Here is a 15,338-nt window from a genome sequence, read left to right as displayed (position 1 = left end):
GGTGACAAGAAAAACAAATATGGTAAAGTATTTTCCATCTGGATGTGTGTATGAGAGATACAAAGAAAGACTTTAATATTGAGATTCCAAAAATGGATAAGAGTATATAATCATACTAAACATTTTCCTTGCTTAAAATACATATGTGTTAATGACTATAAGGGCTCAGAAAATATATGCTTAGTTTACACAGACACACACAAATTCTCATATGGTGTCTTGTTACTGGCTTTCCTTTACCAAATGGAAAAACTTCTTGTCATCTTCCGTTTGGTGCTCCCACAGAACTCACATGGCAAGGACAACTAGAGTCTTTTGAAACTAGATCAATCTAAGATATCAAGCTCAAATTTAGGTGGAGTTCATTAATAAGGAGTATATATATATATGTGTGTGTGTGTGTGTGTACATATATATATATTTTATGTGTGTGTGTGTGTGTGTGTGTGTACATATATATATTTTATAAGTGTGTGTGTATGCATAAATTAATTTTATTCCATTTTTGTAATTGATGTTAATGATAGTCTACCAGTTCCACCTTTTATCGACTTTCCTCCTCCTGCATTAGTAACACTTAACTCTAATACATATCATATTAGGTACATGTATTTTATTGCCTTGGAACTGATGGAACTGTTCTGTCTTTCTGACATCTCACCGGGGACTTTACACAGGGACCTTACACAGACCTTTTCTGAAGTGATAGAATCTTTCAGGTCACCACAGGACTCTTCCAGAGACAGCTGCATTTTACAAAACTGCAACATAATGGATTGGTAGAACAGTTGCTTAAAAAAAATCACTGCTGTCTCTGGCAACAATAAAAAATGGCAAGAATTTACCTTTCATCAGTATTTTGTAGCTATAAAAGTTAATTGTTTGGAAAATTGGCCAGATTTAAAATTTGAGAAGCCATGAGTTATGCTGCAGGATTTGCTTTACAAATTCTAATATGAGTACAGAGAAAATGAAGTCTCTTTTCTTACCTGAGAGCTTTATGTTCCCTACATCATCTGTTATTTATCATCTAAATTCAGTGCTAGAGCTCAGATCATTATGCTGGAGTTCTCAGCTCCTTTTTATGGATTTTTTTTAAACATATGTGCTGATAAAAAGAAATTTGTTCCTTATCATTACCTCTCAGGGCTTTTCTCAAGGCAGCAAAAGAGACAGTAGTCCCCAGATGCCCTTTCCTGAATGAATGAGAGAATTTATTGATCAGAGAGGTCAAACTGTTGAGTTAAACACATAATTAATTCTTTTTCCTTGAAAATGCTAAACCATCTATTATAATTAAATGCAAATATGAATTATTAGACTTTCATATTTATGCCTTTTTTTTTTTCATTTAACTCTTAGGTCTTTTTGATGTAAATGTCAAAAGGAGAAATATATGTATATTCAGCAGTCATCAAATGCCATCTCTTGCTCTTGCTCTTGTCAGTGGCCGTGTAACTGGAAAGGTAGGAAATGCTATTACTGATTCCTGCTTTATAAAGACATGTCATTGTCTCATTAAAAAAAAAAGTTTTAAAAATCTGTCTAATAATTAATTGTACTTCCAATCAGATAATGAATGAAGAATTACAGAACTGAACCCAGGAAATTGCTGATAAATAGGTGAATTTAGAGATAGGGCTTTGTTTTCCCACTCTTTACTTTTTATTTTTTGGTTATTTTATTCTCTTTAATTCAGAAATACCAGGCCATTCCGAGATGTCATTTATATGTGTTTGCTGACAAGCTGCCTGGAATACTCTAATATCTCCTCTTTTTCAATAAGGAAAAATTCTCTGGCTTGATTTTAAATGAATGCCCCCTTTTCCTTTGTGTTTTTTCTATTTTTTTCAAGTAAAATGCCAGTCATAAGACAGCTGGTATAATCCAGAGTTTGTTTTGATGCATTTTGATTTGTTCCAGCCCAGCTTCAAAGTCTTACGATGACCTTTCTTCCTCAGCACTTGTGGTATACAAGTAGATAAATGGAGTTGCAGAATTCAGTTCCTTCTGATCATAGGATCAGAGAATATCCTGAGTGGGAAGGGACCCACAAGGATCGTGGAAATCTGACTCCTGGCCCTTCACAGGACAGCACCAAGAGTCACACCATGTGCCTCAGAGTGTTGTTCAAACACTTCTTGAGCTCTGTCAGGCTTGGTGCTGTGACGAGGGAGAACCTGCTCCAGTGTCCAGGCACTCTCTTTGTGAAGATCCTCTTCTCAATATCCAACTGTTATGACCTAGCCCAGGAAATGGGAGTAATCCAGGTTCTTGTACAGGGATTCCTTAGGGCTGATTGGAGTGAAATGGCACTGGATGATCAGTGTGTAAATATATGCACAGGGTTTGAATGAGGAGTGTAGGTGGGAATGCCCAGGTACCTCCCCTCATACAGTGGAACTTTCAGTCCTCTGGTGGAAGGCCTCAGAAATGAGTCTGAGGGTGCTTTGGGAGTCTTTGATGTTTTATGACACCTGTAAGACATGAGACCTCTCTCTCAGGCACTAGAGGAACAAAAAGGCAACACAAAATTGCAATTTGCCTTATAACACATACTTAATTGTGCTTTGAGGACATGCTTACTCACTTGTTTCACAACTACTTCTAAAATCCATACAATTTTTCCTTTACTTTTATAGGCATATTGAATCTGATAGACAGTTCTTTTAGCTTTATCTCCAGAAGGTATTGCCATGAAAATGAAAAGTCTTCCTAGAAATAAGGCTTCTTTGTACGCTTGAAAATTCTAAGATGATGTAAATTAGAAATCTTACAAATTATTAGAGGGATTGTTAGCATTTTACATTAATTAAAATTCTAGTTTTATTTAAATATGAGAATGATGATGAGTTGACAAAATATTTAAATATGTATTATTATGTATTGAGAAAAGTTTGATAAAATATTAAATTATGCATTTCATACAATGGGATCATAAAGCCTGCCAAGCTGAACAGGCAATCATGGAGTAAAGCATGTTGCTTTACTCTTTCATGTAAAACTTCTGCTTCTCTGGGTGTTTTCTGTGAGAACAGTATAAATGAATGAGAACAAACACAAAAGCAAGAGAAGGTGGGCTGGTGGCCAAGAGTTACCACGGCTCATTTCCTGCTTGTGTCAGCTTTATACTTTGCTGCATTTATAGGCTGTGACACACTCTCCAAGAGAGGCACCCATGTATCTTTCATGTTATGGCCAGATCTGTGTCATTGTACATTGAACTGTTTCTGTCAAATTCCACAGAGCCCACAATTTCACAATTGCACATCTGGAAAATGGAAAGATTTTTGTACTAGACTGCTAGTATTGTGAGAACTTCAACAACACAGAAAGTCTGTTGTAATACTCTCTCTGTTGTTCGGATTTTGCCATATAGTTAATATAATTTATTATTCCTTCTTTGACTGTTTTAGAGCAAAGACAAGGCCTGCTGTGAGCTCCATGTCCACCTTCAAGCAAGCAGCCGTGCCATTCTTGAGTCAGCCAGCTACCCAGGTCACACTGTGGCTTTCAACATCCAAGGAAAAGTGGCTGATGAAGCAACAGAATATGCTGGGCTTTCCAGAGAATTTGTCGTGCATGACAAGGTGAGGTGGGGAGGGAAAAATTAGGAAGACCCTTCTAAAATTTGCTGTTATAAAGCAGCTTGTTCCCGACAGAGTTTCAGAGGCTGGCGAGGTAAAAGAGGGATCCTCTTCCACGAGGTGGAGCCCAACTCCAGTGTAACAGGTAGGCAGCACTTGAGGGGGTTCCCTTCGCTGCTCTCCTGTACCACAGCTGAAACACACAGACAGAGTGGGCAGTAACACAGGAAAGATGAGACCCTCAACTTCCTAGCAGACTGTCAAAAAGTAGCCCAGAGCTGCTGTTGAAAAGAGACAAGTTCCTTAATTTGCCACTCTCCTTGTTCTCTGGATGTTGTGCCGTGCTGCTGAGCAAGAAGAAGCAGGGATGCTGCAGAGTAGGGAAGGATTTCCACTGCTCCGGTTCCACAGAAAGCAGCACCTATTCAAAGACTGGAGGTGTACTTGAATTACTTGAGACTTACTTTTTTGTCTTTTATACAAGGACATGCATAAGTGCTTAAAATTAAATGGTAGGAGCAGTATCAGTATCCAAATTTAATATGGAGAAAAGCTGTGCTGTTTACAGAGGACTTTTTGTTTCTGATCTAAAGGGTGTGTTTCATCATGGTGCCATCATCCTGCTCAACACAAGTCTCTGCCAGGCTCTGTCGCTTAGACCTGATGGGAGCTGCAGTGGAGCAGGTCAGCAGCAGCAGGAATCCTACTGGAAAGTGCATAAAATCAGTTCTGGACTCTGCATGTTTGAAAGTGTAAAAAAACCAAGAATGTATCTGAAGATCCAAGATGACCAGTGTGATGGAACAGTAAGCAGTTATTGTTTGTATTTCCATTTGAGTGAATTGTCAGTGATAGGAGAGAATCTTTTTTTATTTTCTTGACATAAAACTTTGTTCAGATTAAAAATATTTCAAATATTTTCCTTTGTTTGCCAAAGCAAAAGCAGAAAAATATAGCAAGAGAAGGTGTTGTGTCAATTTGGCAGTTGATGGAATCAGTAAAGATCTGATTATATTACTAAACTATTGAGAATGTGGATGTAGTTAAAACTTATGTACTGTTAGATAGATGATGCAGATAAAACGAATTAAAAAATAAGTAAGATGTAAGTAACTGTATACTTCACTAACTTTTAAAGTGTTTTTCTGTTCATCTAAGATAAGTTAATAAATGTAAAAAATATTTTTGCATAATTTTTATTTGGGAGTTTAGGACAACTGAATATGAAATTGAGCCGTGTAAGTTCTCAGGTATAACGTCCATGAGTTTTTTTATTGCCTCCAGTACGGTTTCAGGGATTAAAATATTTGATCCATATTTTGAATATAGGCTTTGTGAGTATCTTATTTTTCAGCAGTCCTCTCACCAATGGATAAGGTATCCGGATAAAAAGTGACACTGGCTAAAGGTTTTGAAATCAAACTTGTAAATGCTCTGAAATTGAGGGAAAAAATGAATTACATCTATTTAATACATGTTATATTATGTAACATTAGCAAATCTGGGCTATGCATAAAATTTGTGTAGAAATATCCTATGTGTTCTGATATAGATATTTTCACATTCCTTAATCCTTTGGAAATTGTTTAAGTGGGAAACTCCTTTGAATATATCCTAGCCTTTGCCTAAATCCTAACATAAATCAGAATGCTTTCACTTGGTCTTTCACCTGCCTAACTTACTTGATTAGTCTTTCTGGTCATAAAGGAATAAACAGGGATTAGGTGCAGGTATATCTCTGTGTGTGTAGTAATGTATCATGTTGTGAAGAGTGTAAAGTTAATCTGAAATATTACTGGAAAGTAGTAATAATTAAGACTTTTAAAGAGTCTTCTAGCTACATTAATTCAATGGTTGGATTCATGTTTTGTTATCAATTTCTTAGGGCACGGGTGATGAATACTGTCATTTTAAAATTGAGAAGAATTTGGAAATGGGATCTGTGAGCCTGGAATCAGTGCGAAATAAAGGGATATATGTTGGTCTTCTGCCAGATGGCCAAATGAAGCCAGTTGTTAACACTGGAGAGAGAAATATCTTTTTCTACCCACAGGTCATCAAATGTATGTGATTTCTCAATAGTGTATGGTTTTATTTAGTAACTAGTGTTTCTAATGGGCAAAATTCAAAGCAGAAGTGTAAAAGATATATTGAAACAATTTCCCTTGTGTTTCAGCAGTTTTAAAACTGAAAATTTATTGTATGAACACTTAATTTCTCCTACATATTCAGTTATCTCCATTCCTTTATCTTAATAATACTAATGATATGCTAGATGTCAATTGTTTTTCTACCAAGCTTTTGAGAATGAGAATTGAAACAGGGGACAAATTAAAGATGGCATTGACTTCCTGGTTGTATTTCTCATTCTGGCCACAGATTTTGGAAGGCTGGGAGACGTTGTCTTGCTGCCAACTCTTCCACAGTGTTTCCTGATTTTATAGGGATATTAGTAGATATTCAAGAAGGCCTACTTGGCATTGTTCAGTTTCTTTTTCAGTGATGTGAAATGCATTGTACTCCCCACATAGAATATTCATTATGTTATTCCTCTGTCCCATAGTCAGATTTGATTGTTATTGCAGTAAAAATATTTTCTCAGTAGAGAGCTGACCTAGTCAACTATCCATGACTCAGAAACTGGGTCTCAGCACCCTCTGGATCACTGTCTTTGGGTGGCCTGCTTGTCTTTTCCCCTTCAGGAGAACAAAGTTTTTAATTTAGTGAAAAATTGGTTACCAAAGGCAGCCAACCGACTTAGATTATAACTGCAGGAAACACCATTCTGCAGGAAATGTACTCTTATCTGGTGGCCTTGACAACAGACATCAGGAAATGAAACAACTCATGGAAAGGCTAAATGGACATCAGTTTGCAATCGAGAAGTTGCTCAGATTTTTTTCAAACACAAGGAGAACAAACTTAGCAAAAAGAGAGTCTCAAAACCTACAACCACTCATACGAATTGTTGCATGTATACTGTGATTGAAGCATTATGAGGGTGACTGTAAGCACATCCCTACTGTTCTGTCCCCGTTTGCCTGTTTGCTGCAGGGTGATTGGAATATTTTAATCACTATGTTCTTGTAGAAATGAGGAAATTATTTTCCTTTATTATCTTTTGGAAGAGCAGTGTTTTCAATAGAAATTCTCAACAAGTCAGTGCTTACTTGTGTCATTAAATAAAGCTAAATGTTACTTTTTCACAGGCTTCAAACCTCCTGAATCTGTGTTGCTCACTAAAAAGACTATTAAAAGGAGCTAATATTTTCTATGCAAGCAATAAATATTGTCTGTCTGACGTGTTCATATTAACAATATCAATTTACTTTTTATTATTCAAATGGCCTCTAGCAATTTTCATTTCAGCAGTTCCACTCTTAAGAAAAAACTTTTTGGGGGTGGAGAAGTTTATTTTGGGGAAAGCCCACATGTTAACAAGTCATTTTACTCCTACATCAATGTTAAATATTTGCTTAGATTTTTAAAACATTGAATGGACTTTAATTGGTATGTCAGTTCTGTTCCCAGTTTTTGTAGCATTCTGTGAACAACAGAAAAATGATTTTGATGTCTATTGTGTGGAACAACTGTGAGATCTGTTGTTAGCTTCTGAGAAAGAAAAAGCAAATGACTTCTAGCTAGTGACAGATTTTACATTTGATTGTTTTAGTTGGCCGGGAAAAGCCCATGGGAACATCTGCAGCACCCAAACAAGAAAAGAATGACTTCAGAGCATCTCAAATCCAACCAGCAAAAGCCCAGGAGCCAGTACCTCAAAGGCCTTCAACTCCCCCACCCTCAAGTAAGTGACAATTCCCAAACCAGCTGTGGTACATGTTTTATGCTTGTCCTTGTGTGTTTGCAGAGACTTAGCTCAGGAAGGACAATAAATGGCTTTTCTAGATTTTTTTCCTAGATTTTCTGAATTGTGAGCACAAACACACTACATAAAATACATTTCCAGTTACTCTTTTCCTGAAAAGAGCATTGGAATGTGGTTTATTGATGAGGCAACAATCAGCAGGTTGAGTAACTTGTTAAATAGCTTCATTTAAAAAAATTAATTAGTAATTTATTGATTGAATATTTCTGTGGAAATTAAGAGGTAGATACGGTGCAGAATCCTATCTAAAGCTCACCGAAAGAATGGAATATTTCTCATTTATGCTCTCATACTCATGTTTCCTGCTTTATGGTTCACTGGAGGAAAGAGGAAGGTTTTGATGCATTGCATGCTAGATTTATACCTATGATTTTGCAGGTAAGAGTTAGATAAACAATGTTCTGATCATGCCTCTGGAGTCATGGTCTAGTAGATGTGTTTTTCTAGAATAAAATGCTTCCTCTGAGCTAAAGACGTTGGACAAATGGTCTAAGACAAGAATTTTTGGAATAATCAGCATCCTAGTAACCAAACTAAGGAATTAAACAGCTAAACAAAACAGAGACTGATACATCTCTTAAAGAGTGAGGTTGATCATGTTTGCTTCCTGCATCTCTTATTTCAATGTGCCCAAAGACCCTGACAGTGTGAATCGTGTCATATCACCACAAAAAGCAGGTGGGCTAAATGGAAACTGCAGAGCTGCAAACAGCACATGGAAGCACATTCACTTGGTGGAAAAATGGCTGTAACTTTGAAAGAGCTTTAAAGACAAGATTATATTGCAACTTCCAGTATGGGAGGCGTGTTTATGGGACATACTATGGGAGACAACTGCTTACTCAGTTACAGGTGGTCTCAAAGGCATTTGTGTAGCAAATATTTCAGGTGGGTTGCTGATTTGGTTTCAGACTTGATCCTCATATTATTTCAAGGTGTACATGAAAAGTCTGGCCATGTGAACAAGACATCACATCTGGCATCCTTGTTCATAGGGTAAAATGGGGGGTATCAAGCAGGATTTTAATTAAATTCAGTTCAATCAAAGTGTTCTGGTTAAATTCAAGCATAGTTGGGAATCACTATAAATACTTAATTTTTTTTTGAAATATTTTTTCCATTTTTAGCTCAAAACACCCCATTTCTAATCTGTCAGGCTTCACGTTGTATCATTGTGTCACAGAGCCTTCCTGAAGTGTGGTGGGTTGTCAGCAGATATGCTGTGTCTGAAACCCATGACAACAATACACAAGCCATCAAACCTGTTTTCAAAGAAGCTGGATGTTTTTAGGGTTGGGTACAAAGGATCCTTTTATAGAAGCAATATCTGCCGTGAAATTGCTTACAGAGAGTCTATAGCACTTTGTAAGTAGTTTTTCTGGCATTCATAAATATAGATTCTGCTTATGGAAAATGAATAAAAATATCAAAGTTACTCTGTCTTTCAAATAAAATGATAATTTTTTTAGTAAGATACTTTTCACTCAACATATGTCTTTTGACATGTACAGGTGAGCCTTGAGTTTTAAACTGTTATTCATTAAATTGTTATTTTCTATTTTTCACTCACAGTTAATATTTGGAAAAGGTGATGCTTGTACTGCGTTTGCAATCCAGCAGTGGGCTTAGCGGGCAAACCCAGAGCAGATTAACTCTTAGGCTGATCAGACCCTCCTTTTTATATCTGTGTCTGCTAACTTGTAGGTGAATTTTGATTTCTGTTTTCACAAATAATAATTGATTTAGGATTCATTAAACTTAAAATCATTCTACAGCATTTGAGACTTCTCCCATTGCAGTGTGAGTTCAGTGTTCCTCAAGAAACTTCTTTCATTGCGCAGAGATGATGTCAGGTCCCAGCTTCCACTTAATAGCTCAGATGTCATTATCTTCCATGAGACAAATGCAGTCTGTGACCCTGAGGACACCTTTGTGGCTTGGTACTAACCAAGTGTAGCTCTGAGAAATGCTCTCTATATCCTCCGTGTTCTTTTCCTATATGTCTGGCATTATCAGTTGCTATTAATTTTTTAATATATTTTACTTAGAAGGTAAAAATAAAATCTGATCTCATTTCCACCTCGGTTAACATTGGAAATGATGGTACTCAAAGGTGTAATAAAAAATACATCCACTTTATTGCCCAAACTTCTGATGGTTCATTTTAAAAGTGTCACTCAATCATATGATTTTCTCAGACAAGATAATTTTCCTTTTGTGTTACATTTAGGATAAGTACATAAACTTAAAAAGAAGTTATTTCTGTGAAGTTGTGAAAGGGTTGTGACTTCAACATTCTAATGCAGGCCTATTAGAATTAATTTTTGTCACAATATATTTACAGCATGGTGCCATGAAGTGTGTAAAATCCCATGAGTAATGCAGGGCAACCATCAAATCCCCTTTTCAGACTGGAATATTTTTAGCCTGTAGCAAATCAATGCTACCGATTTCCATTTGTAAGAAGAGCCAATAATTTATGAGGCAGAAAGCATTCCAAGCCTGTGAATTGTTTGTACATTATAATTGCTCCAAGAGGTGGTAGTTTGAGGTTGCAGTAACTGTTTTAGGTAGCCGCTGGCCAAGTCTGGAGTTCTTGTCCTAAGCATAAGAAGCAGCATGGGATTCCTTATATTTGTTGAATACCTTTGCATTTATGAACATTTCAATCTCTGCTGTAAGAGAGTTGTGGTTTTGGATAGCTGCAAGGAGCTCCATCTTTCAGAGTTACAGGTGAGAACCTAGGTAACTACAGTTACAGAAAATCTCAGTCAAATTCTCAGAAATATTTATCACACCAAAGCAACTTGCTATTATTCTCTTACTTCAGGCACTGAAAGACAAGTGTAATTAAATTATTATTCAGGTAAACTCTAGATGTTTGCCTCTTGCTTTATTTTTGGGGTGTTAATTTTCTTTTTTCTATCTGAATAACTTATTCTCAGTCATGATGAAGAATCAATAAAACCAGCCAGCAATGCCTATTCTAAATTACTATGACAATGCCAAAGTCATAATTCTACTCTTAGAGGCAGTGCTGTAAAAGTAATGATACTACAGTTCTGAATTTCTTAAAAATTGATTAACCAAATATTATAATATTTTCCAGTGCTAAATTTCCTGTGATTCCAGAAGTCAGTCCTTACTTATTGCAAAACTTTTTATAGATCCTAATTCCTTAGCATTTCCTTGTGCAAATATTTCACATCAGTTAAGATATTAATGCTAGCGGATCATAATTCAGTTTTGGTACTTTGGTTACCATGTTGAATTAAATATAGGCCATTCTGATGATCCAACCAACTGTATAATTCCTTTTGAGTAAAATGTCTAAGAAAAAAGGGCTGCTGGTGGTGAGTGATAACTTTTGCATCAATTCTGTCTGGTTTAGGTTTGATTTAGTCTGGTTGGGTGTTTGTTTTTTTTCCCTTTGATGTAAGGGTGGTGAAATAAGTGAAGCGAAAAACTCCATCCAGAGAAACCCTGTACAGTATTATAATTGAGCAAATAAAAAAGGAAAGGACTCTAATATCATGACATAACTTATGCAATGCAGCAGAAACATCCACAGTGGTGCATTGGGAATTCTTTAACAAATTCATATTGGTGGCATATTAAAAATTCTTTTTGCAGTCACATGGAAAGTGCTCATGTGAACAATTTGGAAACCCCTGGAGGACACAGTATATTGGCAATGTGTAGGTTCGTCTTTTCAAATGTGGGGCTTATAACTGCCCCTTGTGTCAGACCACACTCTAAGTTCCTGGCAGCAAGGATTCCCTCTTTTTGAAGAGGGCTCCAAGGTTAGTGGTCCCAGTATTAAAAAGCAGTGTTCCACACATCTGATGTTTGTAAATTCCACTTTGATTAAATTACTCAAACCTAAATTCCTTTCCCTTAATGGAGTCTGGTTTTTCCATATCTCCTGTGCAGAGGTGTCTTTTGATGTCTCTGCATGTATGTATGTTTCTCTTAAGGGTAGATGGAAGATCACTAGGTGTTGTTCTAGTGAAGCCTATATTTTACAAAATTATATTTGCTTAGCCATTAGAACTGTGAAATTTATTCATAAAGTGCTACTATGCTGCTATTGTCTCATTCATGCAGAGAATGCCTTAATCCAAATGATGGCACTGCATAAATATGGTTAAGCAAGGCTACATTGAGGTATTTTTTGATTTTTTTTTTCAGTACTTAGTTGCTATTTACCTTGAAGCAAGTTAATTTCCTGGTTTTTTTTAAATTTTAAATGAAAATTGTTTGTATTTTCAGACATGTGACTGCTAATGATGTCCCAACACAAGACATTAGAGGAGAAATTCTACTTGTTTCTAAATATCAGACTAAGAAACCAGAAATATCAATTTAATGGTCACAGTTCTGCACCATAGCATCCTTGCTCTGCTCCAGAATATGTACAAAGAACATGATGATGGCATATGTGAGAGATAACTTGTTCTTTTCCAGCTGATTCTTGTAGCTCAACTAATCAGTACATTTTGGTCTAGACAAGAAACATAAATCAATCTTTTCAGGCTATCTCACTTGCCATGAAAAAAATACAATCCCCCTGCTGTTATGGCCTCCTTATGTGCTGAAGTTACAACAGCAACTGGCAGTTCCATGTCAATTTTCATCTCCCACTAACGTTCTGTATTTCACAGAGGAAATGAGAAATCCCCAAGGTGGTGAGAGTCCCCTTCCTTTGGATGATGAATGGAAAGTGTCAATACTGACAGGAAATGCAGGAACTGAAGCAAGTGTTGCTCTTTGGATATATGGAGACAGAGGATTAACTGGACCCATAACTCTTGGCAAGGACAACGGGAAGCAGCTGTTTTTTCCCAGGCAGGAAGATGAATTTCAGGTAGCTAATGAGGGCTAAGAACATTATTTAATAGGTACCTTTCCAAGGATTATCCTGTCAGAGAAAACAAAAACTGTTTTGCTCCTATATTTACTCCATAAAATAAATCTGTATCTAATCTCCATGAATTCTGTGTTAAATCAGCTTGTTGCATATAATAAACAACAGAAATTATTTTTCTTTTAAACCCCCTCCCACATATAGAAGATCAAATGGGACAACCAATAAGTAAATTGATTTCTTTAAGGCAATTGATTTGAAACTAGCTTTAAAAACTATTAATTTTGAAAAAAAAACATGCCTGATATAAGACTTGAATATTGTTTAGGGATCTTTAGTAATTAAATTTTCGGGCATATAGTTTTCAAAGTATACTATAAAATGTTTGCTGTGGAACTTGTTCAATTAAAGAAGGAAACCCATTTTAGAGCTCCCATGCTATAAGTGATTAAAATGCCAGGAAAGTTTACCTGTGGAATAACTAAAAGTCCAATGAAATCTCTATGTTACCATGCTGTCAAAACACAGGGTTTCTGCTTTTATTTAAGGATAACCCCACCTCTATTTTAATAAGGAGATTATGGCTAGGTAGGCTGAGAGGAAATTGCCAAAGGAGCTAAAATTTCTGTTTTGCTTAAATCTCTGCCTGAGATGCATGTAACATTGCTGTTTTCAGCAGCTAAAGCAGAAGTTCCATATTTCATGTTTTTTTTTTTCTGGACTCATCAACTCTTGTAATACAATCTTCATACAATCCAAGATTGTTACTGTCAATGATATTAATAATAATAATTCTCTCTATGAATAGGGCATAGGCCAGGAGGCAACCTACCATAATGTTCATTTTCTAAGCATATAGGCTATAGATTATGATCCACAGGGAATCCTGCTCTCCTAATTAGTAAATAATTTATAAGCAATATGGGATAATGGCATGTTTGCAAAGTTAATCCATATGCTCAAAAGAGATGGACCAATTTTTCTTCTTTAAAATGGATGTGGCCCATTATGGCTGTGTGCTGCAGATATTGATCTTGTGAGAGAGCAGGATCTTTCTCTCAGCACCTGGGGCTACTCCTAGGGTTTTTTTACATCACATTGACACTATAGCTTTCAGGCATGAAACATCAAATATCACCGAAGTGCTTTTCACTCTTTAGTCTGCAGTGGATAAATCCACAAAGAAAAAGCCTCTGAGTAAGAGCTTTTTCTTCTCTTTTTCGTCTTAAACTTTATCCTGTACTTGTTTAACAGAACAGGTCTTGAAATGAAGATAGGAGTGTAAGCCATAAAAAAGTTACATCTTCTTCTTACCACTTCTGCCTTTGAACTTTTATGTTTTCACTGATATATTCTAGAACAGATGATACCAAATTTTATTTTTAAAGTAATCAACTTAATCATAGCTCTGGCCAGGAGTTCTAGGAAGAAAGCAGCTTCTGAAAGGCTAAAATAATCCAGAAATTAGGAATCAGTTTGAAGTTCTTTAACCTTGCATTTATCAGCAGCATGTACAACTATGAAAAGTTTGAGTTGAACTAACCTAAGAATTGAAAACCATTCAATATGTGGCCTTCTCTTTCTTATTTTACCTTACCCATGTGAGTTTTCTTTTCCTGCTTAATCATTCCTAAGACAGCGCATGAGAAAGATCAAGACTACCAGAGTGTTACTTCTGGAAGACCTACACTTGTTTTAGGAAGGAAGCACTCTTGCATTCTGACTTAGTCTGCTACATTTTGTTTTGGGTTGTGTTGATACATGAAATTAGATGCAACCTTTTTTCTTTATTTACTAAAAGTCTGATGAGGGATTTATTAGAGTGAACAAATGACATGACAGCCTTGTATACGCAGTCATTCTTATTCACAGCACCAGCTCTGTGAATGAGAAGACAATATCCCATATTACTTGAGAAGTAGGTCAGTTTGTGAAATGGGGGAAAGACAATACATGTGGGGGGTGTTTTGCATTCAAGCTGAATATATGCCCGTAATTTACTGCAGCTTTAATCTCAAAGTCTCCAGGTTACTCCAATAAGACTACTTTTGGAGGGGAATATTATGCAGCATAAGCAAGGATATGACTTGGCAGAGCAAAGCAAAGCTATTTTCTTTAGCCAATGGAAAAGAAGGAAACTATTGTCACATCAGTGTTTCAATCCTGATGTTCACATTTACTTGGTTAATGGAATTCAGGTTGATGTAACAAGTATATCAATACAATTTACACGTTTGAAACCCACAGATTCTGTCTCAAACAACCATCAGGAAATTTCAATGTGTATTTAATGTTCAGGAAATCCAGAGTTGCAGTTTTTTTCTTTTAGAAATCTTTGACTAAAGCATGACAATGCTGTGACTATAACATAAAATTTTCTTACATAAAAGCACAAAGAGCCAAAAGCTGATACAGGAGAAGAGGTAATTCTGACCTCTAAAATGAGAAGAGTGCTTTTTAAAAATGAAAGTATAGAATGAGTGGATAATATACTAGTGTTTTTAAGACAATGAAGGCAATTTTTATCCAATGCAAATAGCTTTTTGGATGTAAATTGTGGAAAGAAATAGGCTTTTACCAATCTTTTATGAATAGAGTTATTTGAGAACTAGCATAATAACATGCTCTTCCTTTCCTAAAGGTACATTATAAATTATCTAAAATTATTTATGCTTGCTTTAAATAGTGATTAAACTTCAAATGAACCCTAGATAAGTGAGGGTTCATTTAAAGTTTTGAATATAGGGTTGCATAAAATAGTTTTTGTAAGTAAGAACACACTTAATGCTTGAAAGGGCAAATGAATGCAAATCATAGTTAGAAAAAAAATATAGCATCAGTGACTTCTGAAGTTTTGCAGAAGTTCTGCCAACCCTTGGGAATTTTTCTTTGAGGTGTCCAAAATTTTGTATCCTTCATGTTGACATATTAGGGTTTATGGTCATCTGTGGAGAATTATGAAAGTTTTGTGACTTGTAGTCAGAGGATGTAATTTTGT

This window comes from Melozone crissalis, unplaced genomic scaffold (genome assembly GCF_028551555.1).
Source record: "Melozone crissalis strain CALT ecotype California unplaced genomic scaffold, PUWL_Pcris_2 ptg000042l_1, whole genome shotgun sequence".
In the NCBI taxonomy this organism is placed as follows: domain Eukaryota; kingdom Metazoa; phylum Chordata; class Aves; order Passeriformes; family Passerellidae; genus Melozone; species Melozone crissalis.
This window is presented reverse-complemented; position numbering follows the sequence as displayed.